A 16197-nucleotide genomic window follows, 5' to 3' on the forward strand; every position below is an offset into this window, starting at 1 on the left:
GCACTAATTGCATGTTAGAGCTGAGGATTAGATTATGAAAAGAGTGAGAAAATGAAGATAGATCCTTCTGACACTGTCAGATTAAGGGCAGCGACGTACAGGAATATGACATTGAAATTTACTGTGACATTAATGGGAGGGGGGCAGAATTAGATGGAGTGCAGGAGTTTCCTTTGTTTTGCTTAAATACATTTGCTTAAATTCCCACACATTTGCGGAAGTCAACAACTGTGTTGTTAATATAAATGCATTTGAATAACTGCTTGGCTTTGGCGTGATAGTTTTAAAATAAATTTGAACATGCACCTCATTGCTTTTAGATACCAGCTTTGAATTCAGTTTGTTGATGATAGTGGCACACCCTTCTGTTATACACAAACTGCCCAGGGCACCTTTGGGAGGAAAGGTGGGGTATCAATTTAATTAATAAATAATAAAGACCCCCCCCTCTCTCTCTTCTCTCCCCTCCCCCAGCCTGAGAAAGAGCCTTTGCAGCAGTGGCACTCACTTTGCAGAACAATCTTCTTGGGGAAGTCTGACAGGCTTAGTTTTATCGGCAGGTAAACACATTTTGGAGTTGTTGTTTAGGACGGCTTTCCCTGACCATTACTAAACTCTGCAGTTGCCATGATGGAGCTTTCTATTTACACATTGTCGGGCTTGGTGGAGTCTCTCTTTAAAAAATTGGCAAGAGGAGACTGCTTTTCAGGAAGGCAAAAATGTGCACATACATTGATCTCCTGTTCGGCTCAGCTCTTTTTCCCAGAATGCATCTTCACTGCCAAGGCAAATGCATCATCTCTCTCTTGCTCTCTCGCTTATACTGTGCTGCACTGAAACTACCTCAGTGCAACATGGCAAAATAAGAAGCGCTGGTCCAGCTGCCTTGGCAATGGGGATGCTGGGTTCTACTCCCGCTCCGTGAGTTCTAGCCTATCACATGGAGTAGTCACGTGTGTACTGCAGCAATTCATGTACAGTAGTACCTCAGGTTACAGGTGCTTCAGGTTACAGACTCCACTAACCCAGAAATAGTACCTCTGGTTAAGAACTTTGCTTCAGGATGAGAACAGAAATTGTGCTCCAGCGGCGCGGCAGCAGCAGCAGGAGGCCCCATTAGCTAAAGTGGTGCTTCCGGTTAAGAACAGTTTCAGGTTAAGAACGGACCTCCAGAACGAATTAAGTTCTTAACCCAACGTATCACTGTACATGCTCCGTTGCAGCTAGGCTTGCCATGGATTCTTTCTTTACAAGAGATCAGCCCTCTGTTTGAAGTTATCCTGTCTTTGAAGGGCTGTGTTGTTCAAGTCTGGTTTAAAGATAAAGAAGCATCAGAAGGAAGAACAGGGTCCCTGTAGTTGCCGATCAAGGTTTAGTTTTTGGGCAGCAAACTGAGCAAGCAAACAAGTCACCAGATCATGGTTTTCCCCACTAAGGTGAAATGTGTTACATTTCTATTTACATTATGGTAATTATTTCTAAATTTGCTTCTGTACACACAACATAAATTAGCCCATGCAAGTTTTGTTCGAATTGGTGTCCTCTTTTGTCATCTTTTTTGGTGATACATTTCCTCTTTTTTTGGCAGTGTGTAAGTGGCCACCCTTAACAGATATTCTGGTGAACATGTGGCAGGTGGACAGGATGAGTAGGACGAGTAACATCAGGTGCACTCGGCACTCACACCCACCCACACATTTAGTCACTACTTGGAGGAACACCTGGAACTGGCTAAAGTCATCTAAACATAGTGGTTAGCATGTAAGCCAAACCTTGTCTTAGCATGAATGCACAGGCATGTGGACTCCCAGAGAGGTGATTGCCATAGTTTTGCTCCTTCTCCTGTCTTGCTGCTGCTGCACTAAGTCATGGTTTGGTTTGGCATGTCATCTGAACCTGGGCTCATGGTTTGTCTCATTCCAGAGAGTACTTGGGCTTACAGTTCATGGTTTTTCTGGAGTGAGAGAAACTATGAGCCCAGGTTTGGAGAGCTTCAGCAGAGAGCTTCAGTGGAGGATGAGGAGGCTGTGTCCAGCCAGAGGGGAAAAGCAACTGAACAAAGCTAGAAACTGTAGGGTTTTTTGCCTAAAACCAGACACTCCCTTTGCAGATGAGAGAAGACCTATCGGCACTGATGGACCATACAGTTGCAATCCTGGCATTCCTGCAAGGTTAGCAAGACTCATAAGTGAGTGTACCATGGCTCATCCTTAAAAGCTTGATGAGTGGGGTGTGGAAACGTACTGGGACATCTTCAGAACTTGTTAGGGCATCTGCACTTCTTCTCTTGATCTTGAGCTCCTGAATCATGGCTTCTGGGCGCTATGTCTGCTGACGAGTCTGCACCATTACCTGCCTGAATAATGATCTCATTCTTACATACAAGGAAGAGCTCTGTCTTTTTGTCTTGGGCAGAAGGAGGACATGGAAATCTCTCTGGGAACCTCCATGCTCATGTCAGGAGCCTGCCTACTCTTGAGTAGGACTCTGGCAGAGACACTGGCATGTTCTCTCCCTCCTGGTCGATCATTTGGGAACTTCAAAAGCCTTCTTCTGCCCAAACATCACAGCGACTGATGTCAACAGACATTGGCACACTTAGGGATCCGAAGAGTTCGTAGTTACGTAACAGAACTCAGTAGCTCAGCATTTGTCTAATCTACGTTTATTGGTACATATAAAACATTTGGAGCATTCTGACTTAGCTCCATCCTCTTTCTCATCAGACAGCAAAGAGAAAGAACAAAGGACAATAATCCCACTTCACGGAACACAGTAACACAAACATCCTGTCTCTGTCACTTCCCACACTGTGGAGTCAAAACATACACCGTCATGTGATAGACAACAATCCCATGACTGCAATCATGGAGCAGGAATCTTAACAGCTCGTGCATTCACGTGAAGCCTTGGTTTGGCTTATCTTATGTGCAAACTGAGCCACTGTTTGAATGATGTTCTGTGGTGTCTTTAAGCCATGTTCCTCTTTATCCAAAGAGCTGTTTCTCCATATCTTTTGGGTGTCCTCCAGTATTTTGTTGCAGGCCCCACTTGTCTAAATACAATAACATCAACGCTGTTCGTCAGCTCTGGGTGTGTTATGTGACAATGTAGTTGAAGAAAAGCAGTGGGTGTTGAGCAGCTTCGGAAAGATCCCTTTAGTTGCATGGACCCCAACAGTAGTCATTGACCAGGCTTGGCTGCTGCCAAGGAATCACAATCCCCAGCTGGTCTCCAGCTGCACAAATGGCCACCTGGGAATAAAAGCAATCAGGCATATTCTAAAGCCATCATATAAATCTAACATAATCTGAGGGTTTAGAGTGGAATAGCTCAGGACCAAGCAAGCATACTATGGGTTAGGTTAGTCAGTTTTTATTTGACATTACAAATTAATAAGCTGTATATAAACTATCATCTTGTCCAATGACACAAGAAGGAAGAAAGGGGTTTTAGAAGATTTCCGATATACAAACAATGACTGTGTTAAAAGGTCCTTTCTCCATCCTGAGGTAGAAATTATCACTCTGACAGTGTACAGATAGAAACCTTTTATTGGGGCGGGCTGATTTGTTGCCTTCCCTTGTTCTTTCCAAATTAATTAATTTTGCACTTACTTTTTATTCTTAATTTGTTATTTGTAAATTTAACAAAGGAAGAAGGGAAAGAAGAAAAGGTAGCATTATCATTAGTATTAACAACAACAAAAAGTCACTGTCCATTCATATTACAGATATACTAACCCTCATCATCTTACGTTAAACAAATGAATTAATATAAGCTATCCAGATGTCCAAACAGGTATCAAAATCAAATTGATGTCTATATGAAATATATTCAGATGCACCCAGGCTCAAAAATATAAGGACGTAATGTGAATTGTGAATCTTTTATGCCTCCTTAATTTCCCCCTCGTCCCTGTGGTGTTTTCCTCCAACTACTGTTTTTCCTCACTGTCTCCTTGCTCAATCTGAACAGGAGAACTACATCAATTGCATAGGGAATCTATGGTTTTAGGGAACAGAAAAGTGTGGCACCCTCTGGATGAGAGAGAATTAAAAGGGGCACAAGGTCTTCACAGAACCACAGTGGTTCTGATGAATGCCTGATGCTGGATTGGGACCTTCTAATATATGTTTCATCACATATATTTAACACAGATGAAAATCATGTTTCCAGACCCCTTCTGAATGAGTCGTTTTGCATTTTTTAAAGTGTTGTTGGACTTGATTTCCATAAATGATATTAAGAGCTAGGAAAGCAGGTCATCAGTTTAAATGGATTGAATCTCCCAGCGTCTCCCATTCTCCTGAAACAGAAATGTGCAGAAAGTTAGGCACGCCTAAATCTCGCTGAAATCAATGCAATCCGGTGCCTAACAATTTCTAGACGTCAGTGCACATTAGAATAATTTTAAAGCAATGCCCCATATTCAAATACAATTCTGTCTCCCCTTAATCTACTCTGAAAAGAAATAAATAAAAGTAATATGCAGTGCAATGAAAGAGATATTCAAAACAATGGAGTCAAATACAATAACAAGTCCCCAAAGAAATGCAATGTTTGTTAACCACCAAAAGCTAGGCTGGGAGAGAATGTCAGACTTTCAGGATGTTGTGATTTGTTATGCCAGACAATGGGGCTGGAAAAGCCCCAAAGATGGGGATTTTGAAGTCACTTACAATATTACTATTGACATCTTCTATTTGGTATCTATAGTACGTTGCTTTTCAGCATAAAGTGGCCAATTTACTTGGTGGGCAAAGTACTGGACATGATCCTGGGGGTAATTTTGTTTTCTGCTAAAGGGGCAACCATGTGCAAGTGACTTAATTCACAAGGGCGCTGGACAGCCGGAGAAGGGAAATGCTGTAAGCTCTGCAAAGGCCTTTCAGCAGGAGAGGTACTGTACAAATCAAGAACACATGACTGTTTGAACTGGCTGAATCTCCAGCTCATAAAAAAACTGTATATTGTATATATATTTTTCAGGGAGTTTGATGGCTGTTCCCACTTCTTCAGCTTTAGTTAATATATGCACGTGCAGTACCAGAAACAGAACAACGATATACTAGCTGCTTCTCTTCTGAGGATTCGCAGCAAAGTGTTAGAGCTCATGCTTTGCATGCAGTTTCACTCCCTGGCAGCTCCAGTTAAAAGGGGCGGGAAGGAATCCTATGCAGGGGTGGATGTGCTGTAAAACTAATGAAGCTTAAGCTTCAGGGGTCCTAGTCCTGGAGGGGCCCCAGAAGCAACGTGTGTCCACGCTGCTTTAAAAATGGGGTTTAGTAGACCCAGTTTTGATTACATGGCATGCTGGTGGCGCTGTGGTCTAAACTACTGAGCCTCTTGGGCTTGCCGATCAGAAAGTCGGCGGCTCAAACCTCCGTGGCGGGCTGAGCTCCCGTTGCTTGATCCCTGCTCCTGCCATCCTAGCAGTTCAAAAGCACGCCCAAAAGTGCAAGTAGATAAATAGGTACTGCTCTGGCGGGAAGGTAAACGGCATTTCCGTGCGCTGCTCTGGTTTCAGTGTTCCATTGCGCCAGAAGCAGCTTAGTCATGCTGGCCCCATGACCTGGAAAAACTGTCGTGGACAAACACCGGATCCCTCGGCCTCTAAGGCGAGATGAGCACCGCAACCCCAGTGTCGTCTGTGACTGGACTTAACTGTCAGGGGTCCTTTACCTTTACTTTTTTAGACTATTAGAAGGAAGTGTACTGGGCCACTCCCAATTGATTTAGGCAGACTCTGCAAATTCCTAATATGTAATGTAAATTGTACACAAGGAAAATAATGTATTGCTTCTGTTCCACCTTATATACATTGCATGCAAAGCTGTTTCCATTCCACTGCAATTCACCTTCCACCGAAAACTACTTTATTAGTCTCACTGTGATGAAATTACACAACTTGTGTTGATTCAGGCAACTTTATTTTTGCAACTCATTATCGAGGTATCAAGGTTATAGACTCCAAACTAAAATAGTAATTGCTATTTTATTTTATTTATTATTGCATTTCTATTCTGTCTTTTTTTCCCAGAGAGCTCAAGGTGGCATGCATCCCCATGTTATCCTTACAAGAACCCTGTGAGGCAGGTTAGGCTGAGAGGCTGTGACTAGCTCAACGTCAACCAGTGAGGCTGATGGCTTAGTTAAGATTTGAGTCTGGTCCCCTTTGTCATAGTCCAACACTCTAAGCATTACATCAAACTGAATATTAGCTGTATGTATGTATGTATGTATGTGTGTATGTATGTATGTAGGGACGCGGGTGGCGCTGTGGGTTAAACCACAGAGCCTAGGACTTGCCGATTAGAAGGTCAGCGGTTCGAATCCCCATGACGGGGTGAGCTCCCGTTGCTCGGTCCCTGCTCCTGCCAACCTAGCAGTTCGAAAGCACATCAAAGTGCAAGTAGATAAATAGGTACCGCTCTGGTGGGAAGGTAAACGGCATTTCCGTGTGCTGCTCTGGTTCGCCAGAAGCGGCTTAGTCATGCTGGCCACATAACCCGGAAGCTGTACGCCGGCTCCCTCGGCCAATAAAGTGAGATGAGTGCCGCAACCCCAGAGTCGGCCATGACTGGACCTAATGGTCAGGGGTCCCTTTACCCTTTACCTATGTATGTATGTAATTCATTTCTGTACCACAGCTATGTGTGTACGGGATCTCAATACCAATCAAAACAATATAATGGGGGGAAATGTCAAAGAGAATACATTAAAGAAGCAGAAATACAAAAATATGTCATCTGGCAAGAAGGTTAGAAAGACTATAAATCATTTTCATAAGAAGACTTGCAGAAATAATCAAGTTGGTGCCCAAAGCTCATTATAGATGATGCCAACTTGATTTCACTAAGTAGTGAGTTCCATAACTGTGGAGCTTCCACATTAAATGCATATTTTCTTGCCGAGAACAGTCTGACGCTGCCAGGCACCTTCAGAAGTGCTTCTGTGGCAGATCACAGAGCTCAGACAGAGGTGTAAGGAGTAAGACCATCTTTTAAATACACTCGCCATGTGGCAACATCATATCATGCTTTTATATCATCAGATGCTGCAGGGCCAGCCCAACCATGAGGCAAGGTGAGGCAACTGCCTCGGGTGGCAGGGTCCACGGGGGCAGCAGATCTGGGCTCCAAGGAATGCATTGGCTGCTGCTGCTGCTGCTGCTGCTGCTGCTGCTGCCGCCGCCACGGTGGCAGTGACAGCTGAGGCACAGTCCCTGGAGGCTGAATCTGTAGCAGCCTCCTGGCAACAAGGGGGCACTGCTGGTCTCCACCCCCACCCCATGTTCCTAATATAGATCTTTATTCACCCTTCTTCCCTGGTGGGGGGGGATGCCATTCTGTGGTTTTCTTCAGGTGCCAAAATGTATTGTGTTGGCCCTGAGGTGTTGTGTTGGAGAGATGAAAAGCAGATATGAATGCTTTGTAATCATCACCCTACAACCTCTAAGCAACAATCTTTAATCAGGAAACAATTCTTATTGGCTTAGGTTGCTCATTTCTTTCCCCTCAGTTGCCCTGGGGCTTTTTAGTTCAGCGGCCTATTAATAAGCCAAGCTGAACAATCGCTATCAGGGCTATCTCCAATTCTGACTTGGTTAGCCATTTTTTATCACAGACCCTCCAAGTGTCCCTGTTTTCCAGGGACATCCCTGATTTAAAGAAGCCATCCTGGTTTGTGATTTGATCCTGGAATGCCTGCCTTCCCTTAGGATGTCCCTATTTTCATTGGAGAAATGTTGGACGGTATGGAGTTATCCAACCGTCTGAGGGCAATCCTATATAAGGAAGTTTTTCAAATGTTTAATGTTTTATTATGTTCTTATATATGTTGGAAGCTGCCCAGAGTGTCTGGGGCAACCCAGTAAGATGTGTGGGGTATAAATAGTAAAATTATCATTATGGAATGGGACATCCCTATTTTCATTGGAGAAATGTTGGAGGGTGTGTTATTATGAGGCTGTGGGACATTGTCTTCATTTCTCCTCCCATCGCTCAAGCTCCCTAGATTCAAGTTGGAACAAATACTACTTGAAGACTGGATTCTGAAGCATTGGGGTAAACATATTGTTGCATCGCCATCAAGAGAAATTGCTTGCCAGAATTAGAGCTGCAGCGGTCCAAACTGGCAGCAGGTTTTATTGTTCACCATTTGTGGTTAATATTGCTCATAACAATACATTGATTTCCTGCAAGCACCTTCCCCAGAGCCTGGGGTACCTAAGCTCATTGGAGACCCTGTTTGTGTTTGCTGCAGATGTATGCTCTTTTTGGCTTCCTCTTCTCGCCCCCCCCCCCGTGCCCCCTCTCAGTGACCCAAGTGGCTACTATGGTGTCCTAATTAGGAAACGATAGTAACCTAACAAACCCTTCCAGGCATATAAATCATTCAGTTCCGTGGCACTTATTGCTAGAAGAGTCACCCGACTTTAATCCCTTCAATCATTTTACCATTTTGACAGTTGCTCCATTAAATACTTGGTTCCTGCCAAATCAATCTCGTGTCCTTTGTGATGAGAAAGGGGAGAAATTATAGGTTTTAGGCAGCATAATCTTGTTACACAAGTGCAAATGAGAAGTGAATTTCTCGCCGGCTCACTTCAGGATCTCAGCCAATGCAGTATTTGGCCTAGAGTCCTTGTTTGTTTTTATCCTTTTCCAGAATATCAGTTTTGATTTTATTTTCTTTCTTTTTTTCTGAGAGAGACAGAGATGTTTCTAGGCTATCTTGGATTAAAAGAGGCTTTTCGTCTCCATGTAAAAACAATGATCTCTCTCTTCTGAAACGACACCGCAGCAGGCTGAAATAACAGTCATATTAGCAGGACAGATGTGAGCTTCCTCCGTTTATCATAATAATTAGCACCCACATAATGCCAAAACTGTTTGCCTCTGAACAAAGTGCTTGAGACAGCCAGCAAATGCACTTTTGCCCAGTATGGAATTACTGTCCACTCCGCCCCCCACAGAATCAACAATTGCTGTCAGAAAGCAAATTCCAAAAAGCATTCACATGAAGAAGTCATGCAAGCAGAGTGTGACTAGTAATGGACCCATTCCAAAATCTGGATTGTTGGCACTCTGTGCCATCTGTAAACCAAAGAATGCATGAAACACAAAGAGACACCTTTTTCAGATCTTCCTGCAAATGCAGAAAAGTTCAAGGCTAGTATTGGTGCACTAAGTCATACACATCTTGGGTCCAGGATACAGAAGATGGTCTCATCCCTTATATACCCAACCAATCACTGCACTCTGCAGGAGAAGACTTCCTGCAGATTACATCTGATCAGGAGATTCTTCTATACGATACAGGGATCTTGTCTTTACCATGGTAGTACCTACCTTTTGGAACTCCCATTGCGTATTGACCACATGTGCCAAATCTGTTGCCTTTTTCAACAAACTTCAAGTTTTTTGTGGAGAATTTTTATGCCAATCTCTATCTGTTTACATGTGCAATTGTATTTCTGCTCCAATGGTTTTAGCCAGTTTTATGTGTAAAATTGTTTTATATGTGTTCTTAATGCTGTCATTTTTACCATTCAGTCACTTTGAGATGCTTCCTAGGAAGTGATGCCTAAGAAGAATTAAATAGATAACAAATCAATAAACAAGGATGGATCAGGGCAGCAGATGTGGTTCTTTCCACCACCATCACCATGTGTTTAGTCTATATGCATTGAGACAACTTCCCATATTCACATCTCCTTCATTATGCTCCAATCCCTTTGCTGTCACACGCACAGGCCAGGGAAACTTACAGCATAATGTCACATCAAACGTGTTTTATCACTAGACATTGCTGGGGGAGATTGCAAGGTTGCTCCCTCATGAAATGCGAGAGACCCCATCAGCATTGGCATCCCGCCGGCACCTGAAGACACACCTGTTTAGGTAAGCGTTTCCCTGAACTGAACGCCTGATTTTATTATTTTAGGCAGTGCTTTTTTCTAGGGGTACTCAAAGGTATACAGTACCGGCACCTTTTAATCCCCAAATGTTAAAAGTGTGGCACTTACTGTAACAACTTTGTGGTGAGTACTGGCACCTTTTTTCTAATTAAAAAAAATAATCACTGGTTTTACCCATTTTTTTAACTGTTCTGCATACAAATCTGTTACTAAGCCACACCCCTTCCCAATCAGCACTCATTGGTGAGCAGATCTGTAAAGGTGAGCACATGTGAGATAGCTCATCCGCAACTTCCCACCTCTCTCTGGATTCCAGGGTGCAGTCCCACTTCCACTTGTGGCAACAGAGCATCCAGTAACCAAAGCAAACTCTATACTTCCGAGGCTTTTAGTGTGACTGCCTCTATTTTGCACAACAGCATTTCTGTTGAGAAATGCCCACTATCTGCACTTTCCAGAAACAATTGAGAACATTTCTGTTCTGACAGGCTTTCCCAATAAATTGGCATTTGCCATGCGTGCCTATTTTGTGTTGTTTTGGTTTAAATGTATCAGCTATTTTTGGACTTTTAACCGCCGGAGCACAATTTCTGTTCTCATCCTGAAGCAAAGTTCTTAATCCAGGGTAATATTTCTGGGTTAGCGGAGTCTGTAACCTGAAGCGTATGTAACCTGAAGCGTATGTAACCTGAGGTACCACTGTACATTTTCTTAAGACAATAGTGTAGAACGTTGTATAACAACAACAACAACAACAACAACAACAACAACAACAACAACAACAACAACAACAACAACAACATAGAACAGTGTTTTTCAGTCCCCAGATATTGCTGGGTTTACAGCCCCCACATGCCACTGCCCAGCCATCTTAGCCAATTGTCAGGGGTCATGTCAGTTTTAGTCCAACACCAGGGAACCCAGGAGGAACACTGGCTGAAGTCATATCCCAGAATCCTCTGCTCTCTTCTTAGGCTCCTTGACAAAGGAACCCTGAAGGCTTCCTTGGAAAGGGAATGTTTGAAAACCAGTGCCACACACATTCCTGGCATCTGAGGTATTCGTTGTGTCCATAGAATGATTGAGTCTTTCCTTTTGACTCTGACCAAAAGAGCAACTTTACTTTCTAAAACATTTGCACAGCACCCACAACCAGAGCTGTTCGTTGCTGAGCTTGCCTTAGATTGACTTCAGCGGCTGATTTTCTGATAACTGGGCATGGTTCTCTGATCTCTTCCCGGAGCCCCAGCCATTTGTAATTTTGAACTAAATGGAAGTTAAGCATAAAAACGTTTTGCCCACAGGGAGTTCAGATTCACAATGTGCTTTTAATAACTATTTGTAAAACATCTAGGAAAATCTATGCCAACATGTTTAAGGGAAAAAATTAAATTACTATTGCCTTAAGATGTTATTTTAGTATCTAAACTTTATGAATCAGCTTGTGTGGCCCAATTATTGAGCTAATCTACTCAGCAATGCTCTACAATGCATTGTAAATACAGAGAGGCCTTTATTTAATTTGTCTAATATTTTCTTTAATAAAGATGCTTGTTAGTGACTCTTTCTTAGCATCCAATAACTTGCCATTTATGCAGTCAATCACACACAATTTGAACTGGACTTCTCTTTGGGAATATCGGCAGTGTTTCATATTTCACAATGGGCTTATAGCAAGCAGTGGTGCTGTAGAGGGTTCTTTTCATTAGATGCTGCTTTGCATGGGAAGATGGTAAAGGTAAGGGGACCCCTGACCATTAGGTCCAGTCGTGGACAACTCTGGGGTTGCGGCGCTCATCTCGCTTTATTGGCCGAGGGAGCCAGCGTCCAGCTTCCGGGTCATGTGGCCAGCATGACTAAGCCGCTTCTGGCGAACTAGAGCAGCACACGGAAACACCGTTTACCTTCCCGCCGGAGTGGTAGCTATTTATCTACTTGCACTTTGATGTGCCTTTGAACTGCTAGGTTGGCAGGAGCAGGAACCGAGCAACGGGAGCTCACCCCGTCATGTGGATTCGAACCGCTGACCTTCTGATTAGCAAGTCCTAGGCTCTGTGGTTTAATCCACAGCGCCACCCGCGTCCCCATGGGAACATGGGAAGATGCCTTATACTGAGTCAGATCATTAGTCTGTCTAGCTCAATATTTCCTGCACTGTCTGCCAACAGCTCTCCAGGGTTTCAGACATGGGCCTCTAGCAGCCCTACCTTGAGATGCTGAGGACTGAACCTTGGAGCTTTCTTCATACAAAACTGATGCTCTGCTACTGAGCTAAAGTCCTTGTTATTTGCTCCATCTTCCATGTGACAGCCATCCGATATTTGCAAATAGCTATTACATCACCTCTCCTTCTTCTCTTTCCATGATAAACATAACCAACTCCCTCATCTGTTCCACAACCACCTTTCCTCAACTCTTTCCAGGAACGGTCTACAGTTTAAAGCTCCATGTCTGAGGGCCCTTTCTCCCCCCACCCCACAAGCCTTTCCCATGAAAACATGATTTCTAAAGCTCAGTCAGAGCAAAGGTCAATCCACAGAAAACCCAAATTCAGCTTTAAAGAGTGGGTTTTTGTGGAGAAAGCTTGGGGCAAAAAAGAACCCCACACTCTGACATGGAACGTTAAAGCAGGCTTCCTCAACCTCGGCCCTCCAGATGTTTTGAGACTACAATTCCCATCATCCCTGACGACTGGTCCTGCTAGCTAGGGATCTTGGGAGCGGTAGGCCAAAAACATCTGGAGGGCCGAGTTTGAGGAAGCCTGGGTTAAAGCATGGACCTCTGGCTGGAAAGAAAAGAGTGAAAAGTAAATGTGGAAAACCCAGACATGGGACACAAGGCATTAATGCTCAGCAGCTCACAGACACACAGGGGTGCTGAAGTGTAGGTGGGTTCCCATGAGGCAAGACACGGTGATAACAGCAAGAACCTTTATTGAACTACATAACTGGGAAACAGGGGCAAAGCAACTGCTTATATACATTCCTGAGCGCCTGGGCCACTCCCACTCCCAACATGATTGGCTGTCTAAACTTCCAAGCTGTGAATCACAACTCAGAGTTCAAGGGCCAATGGTAGAGGCCCAAATACTGAAATGTTCTGTGATTGGACATCATGTATCGAATCCAAATACAGGAGCTCAGAATCCGTAGTCCAGACTCAAGCTCATGCAAGCACAGACCACTGAATACATGTTGTTGTTGTTGTTTAGTCATTTAGTCATGTCATAACAGGTGCCAACTTGAATAAAATATTGGGAAGGCCTAGGTAAGCCCCATCCTATGTAATTGATCACAAGATGCTTTGCACACACACTATTTGAATGGCAAGGCTCACCAACAGGTCTCTGGCCCCCTCGATTATTTTATTGGGAGGGCCAAGGTCCCTAGGAGTCGGACAGACAACAGAGAACTATTTGGTATCCATCTGCCCCAGATGCCATACACACCTCTGTTTTCTTAATATGTGTGACTTTTTCCTCTTTTATAACCCACAAAGAGCACCTTCCCAAAGACGAGGCTGGATACCCTCAACCAAATTTCTTCAAGGAGATCATCTGACAGCCTTGTGAGGCCATAGGAGTGAATGCCCCGTTGCTGGCCGATACTGATTTCATTTCATGCAATGAAAATCACAGGGCCTTTGTTGAAGATCTTAAGAGGTGAGAGGCTCCTACAATCTGCAACCAATCATCTGCCCTGTAAAAGACCTCTAACACTTGCTCTGTCCATAAGTGGGGGGGGCAGGGATGGGGGGGCTGCTGCATTCATCATCCACTTTGTGTTATTACTTTCCCACAGATGGTGGAAGAGTTTAAATATGTTTATGGTGATGCCAGGCAGACTTAACAGTCTGTATATAATCAGTGTCCTCAATCAGAATTTTCCTGGGAATGCAGATATATTCTCCTCCTCCTCCTCTTGGCATGGCCAGGTGGAAAGTTTGTAGCTGCTCTCTATCCCAAACTGCATCTACGCCACTGGCAGTTCCAGATGTCAGGGAAGTAGGTTTTGGGAAGCTGTCATGAAAAATGCATTTTTCTAGCAATTCAGCCACTGTCTTCACAAGAATCTTCGTTGCTAATGGAACTGGTATTTCTTTGAGGGGGGTGGGCAGCAGTTCTGTCCACAGAAAGCATAGAAACTGGCACAGTGAAAGAAGAAAGCATCTTGTTTTATTTGCAGACACAAAATAGATTGCTATGCAAAACCCTAGCAAGCTCACTTATTAGAATACCATGCTAGTCCTATCCAAGCTTTTCCATTCCACTGTTGCAAGGAGGAGGGGCCATGCTGATCAGCCCCACCCCTGATGTCAAACACTCATCCCTCAATATCCATGCCAAACAGCATGAACATCTGTTGGGAGGCTGCCTTCGGATCACTATGAGTTCTAGATTCCAAGCAAGCAGTTGCATACACTAAAATGTGCATTAAAACCTCCTTCTGGCAGGTGTTTGTGCTTTATGTGCAGACACGAGAAAGGAATATGTTCCTCTGTGTTCAGTGTGGGGGCAAAGAGAGCCCAAATAAGGCTACTGAAATGTTTTATATATACATATATATATAATTAAGTTTTTTTAACATATCATTTTCAACAGTAATTAAACATACTTTTACATCTTATTCAAATTTTTGACTTCCATCAATCCTGTCTGAAAATTTTCCAATCTTATCTCTCAGTATGCATATCTTATCTTCCCTATTACATTTCAAACTCATAACCAATATCTCTATCTTTTTCTACTTTGTAACACTTCGTATATTTCTCCTTACAAAACTTCTTGTAGTCCTACTAGCGTACTTTATTGATTAGAGTTGCTCTTCAAATAATTCATATACTTCTTCCAATCTTCTATAAATCTCTGGTCCCGCAGGTTTCGAATCCTTCCTGTCATTTTGTCCAATTCTGCAGGAAAGGCTACTGAAATGTTCTGATCTTAGACTGCACTCCCGATTCTTACTTAGCAACAACCACAGCTTGAGCATTCCCGAACCTGAGGTCATTTAGAGAGAGAGAATGGAGTGTACCTCCAAGGGTCAAGTCAAACCGCTGTGTTAGCAGCACCGACTAGATGACCCTTTGTGTTCCCTTCCAACTCTACAATTTTATGATTCTATGAAATTAGGCCTATGGGCCAGATGTTCCACCATCACAGCTGGAGAATCAGTTATTTACTCAGATGCAAAATCCAAAAGAACGTTGAGTAAGCTGAGCTCCACAGCTAAGTTACACCGAGAACAGAAGTTACGCTCTGCATGTTGTAAAATAACCATATTATAAAACTTGTGCCAGCAGTAAGAGGACTAATTTGTCAGTCTTATTCAACTTGAGTCATCTGTTGGTAACCTATCATCTTCTGCAATCCGGAATTGTCAGTCATCAATGATCCGCCTTGACTCCCGGCACTTATAAAGTCACAGAGTGTAGTCATTTAATGAGGGCTAGATAAAAATTCCAGTCAGACTCAAACCTGTGATGGTCCTGACATGTCATTTGCTTAGAGTAAAGCCCTCTCTTCTGTCATTCAGATGTAAATCATCTCAGTAATCCATGGTTAATTATATTAACCAATAGCAACTGTGTGGCATCTTGGAATTTATGGATTAATGATTTCTGTGCCTTTTAATAGCAGCAACAGCAATTCCCCCAAAACCAGGCTGGCACGAAAGAGGCTAAACCAGGGTGGGAAAACTAATTTTTACTCTCCTATTATTTTTTGACCGGGTATTCATGCTCCTGGCATGAGATTTAGGAGGTGCTAGGAACAGAAAAATCTCATTATCCATAGGCCACAATGGCAACCATCCCCTTTATGGTTGAAAGGTGGTGTTAGCACACATGTCGTGTTAACTTATATCTTATGCCAGAGATGCTGTCCAGGCATTTGAAATGCACCACCCCTCTCCCCTCAATGCCCCTCTCCTTCCTGCAGCTGAACGTTGTGGCTATATTGTTGCCGCAAAGCAATTAAACCGGATAAAGCAGCTGAGAGCTCTTACTTGCTGGAGATCTTACAAAAAATACAAAGTTAATATGGGATATCAGTACACAAATAATTCATATTTTTTGGCAGCAAGAATAATATTAATTGGAGACTATGGGTTCAAGATCCGCGAGGATGAGCACTTTAGGATGCAGGCTCAGCCAGTGTCAGGCTTCAAGGAATCGACTTCCTCCCCTGTGGCAGTAAATAAGATCAAACGAAGGGAACGTCTTACCAGTTAGATTCTTTAATAATCACAGTGAGAGACAAAAGAACACGTCTCCCT

This window comes from Podarcis gaigeae (assembly GCF_964106915.1).
Source record: "Podarcis gaigeae genome assembly, chromosome: 5".
Lineage (NCBI taxonomy): Eukaryota > Metazoa > Chordata > Lepidosauria > Squamata > Lacertidae > Podarcis > Podarcis gaigeae.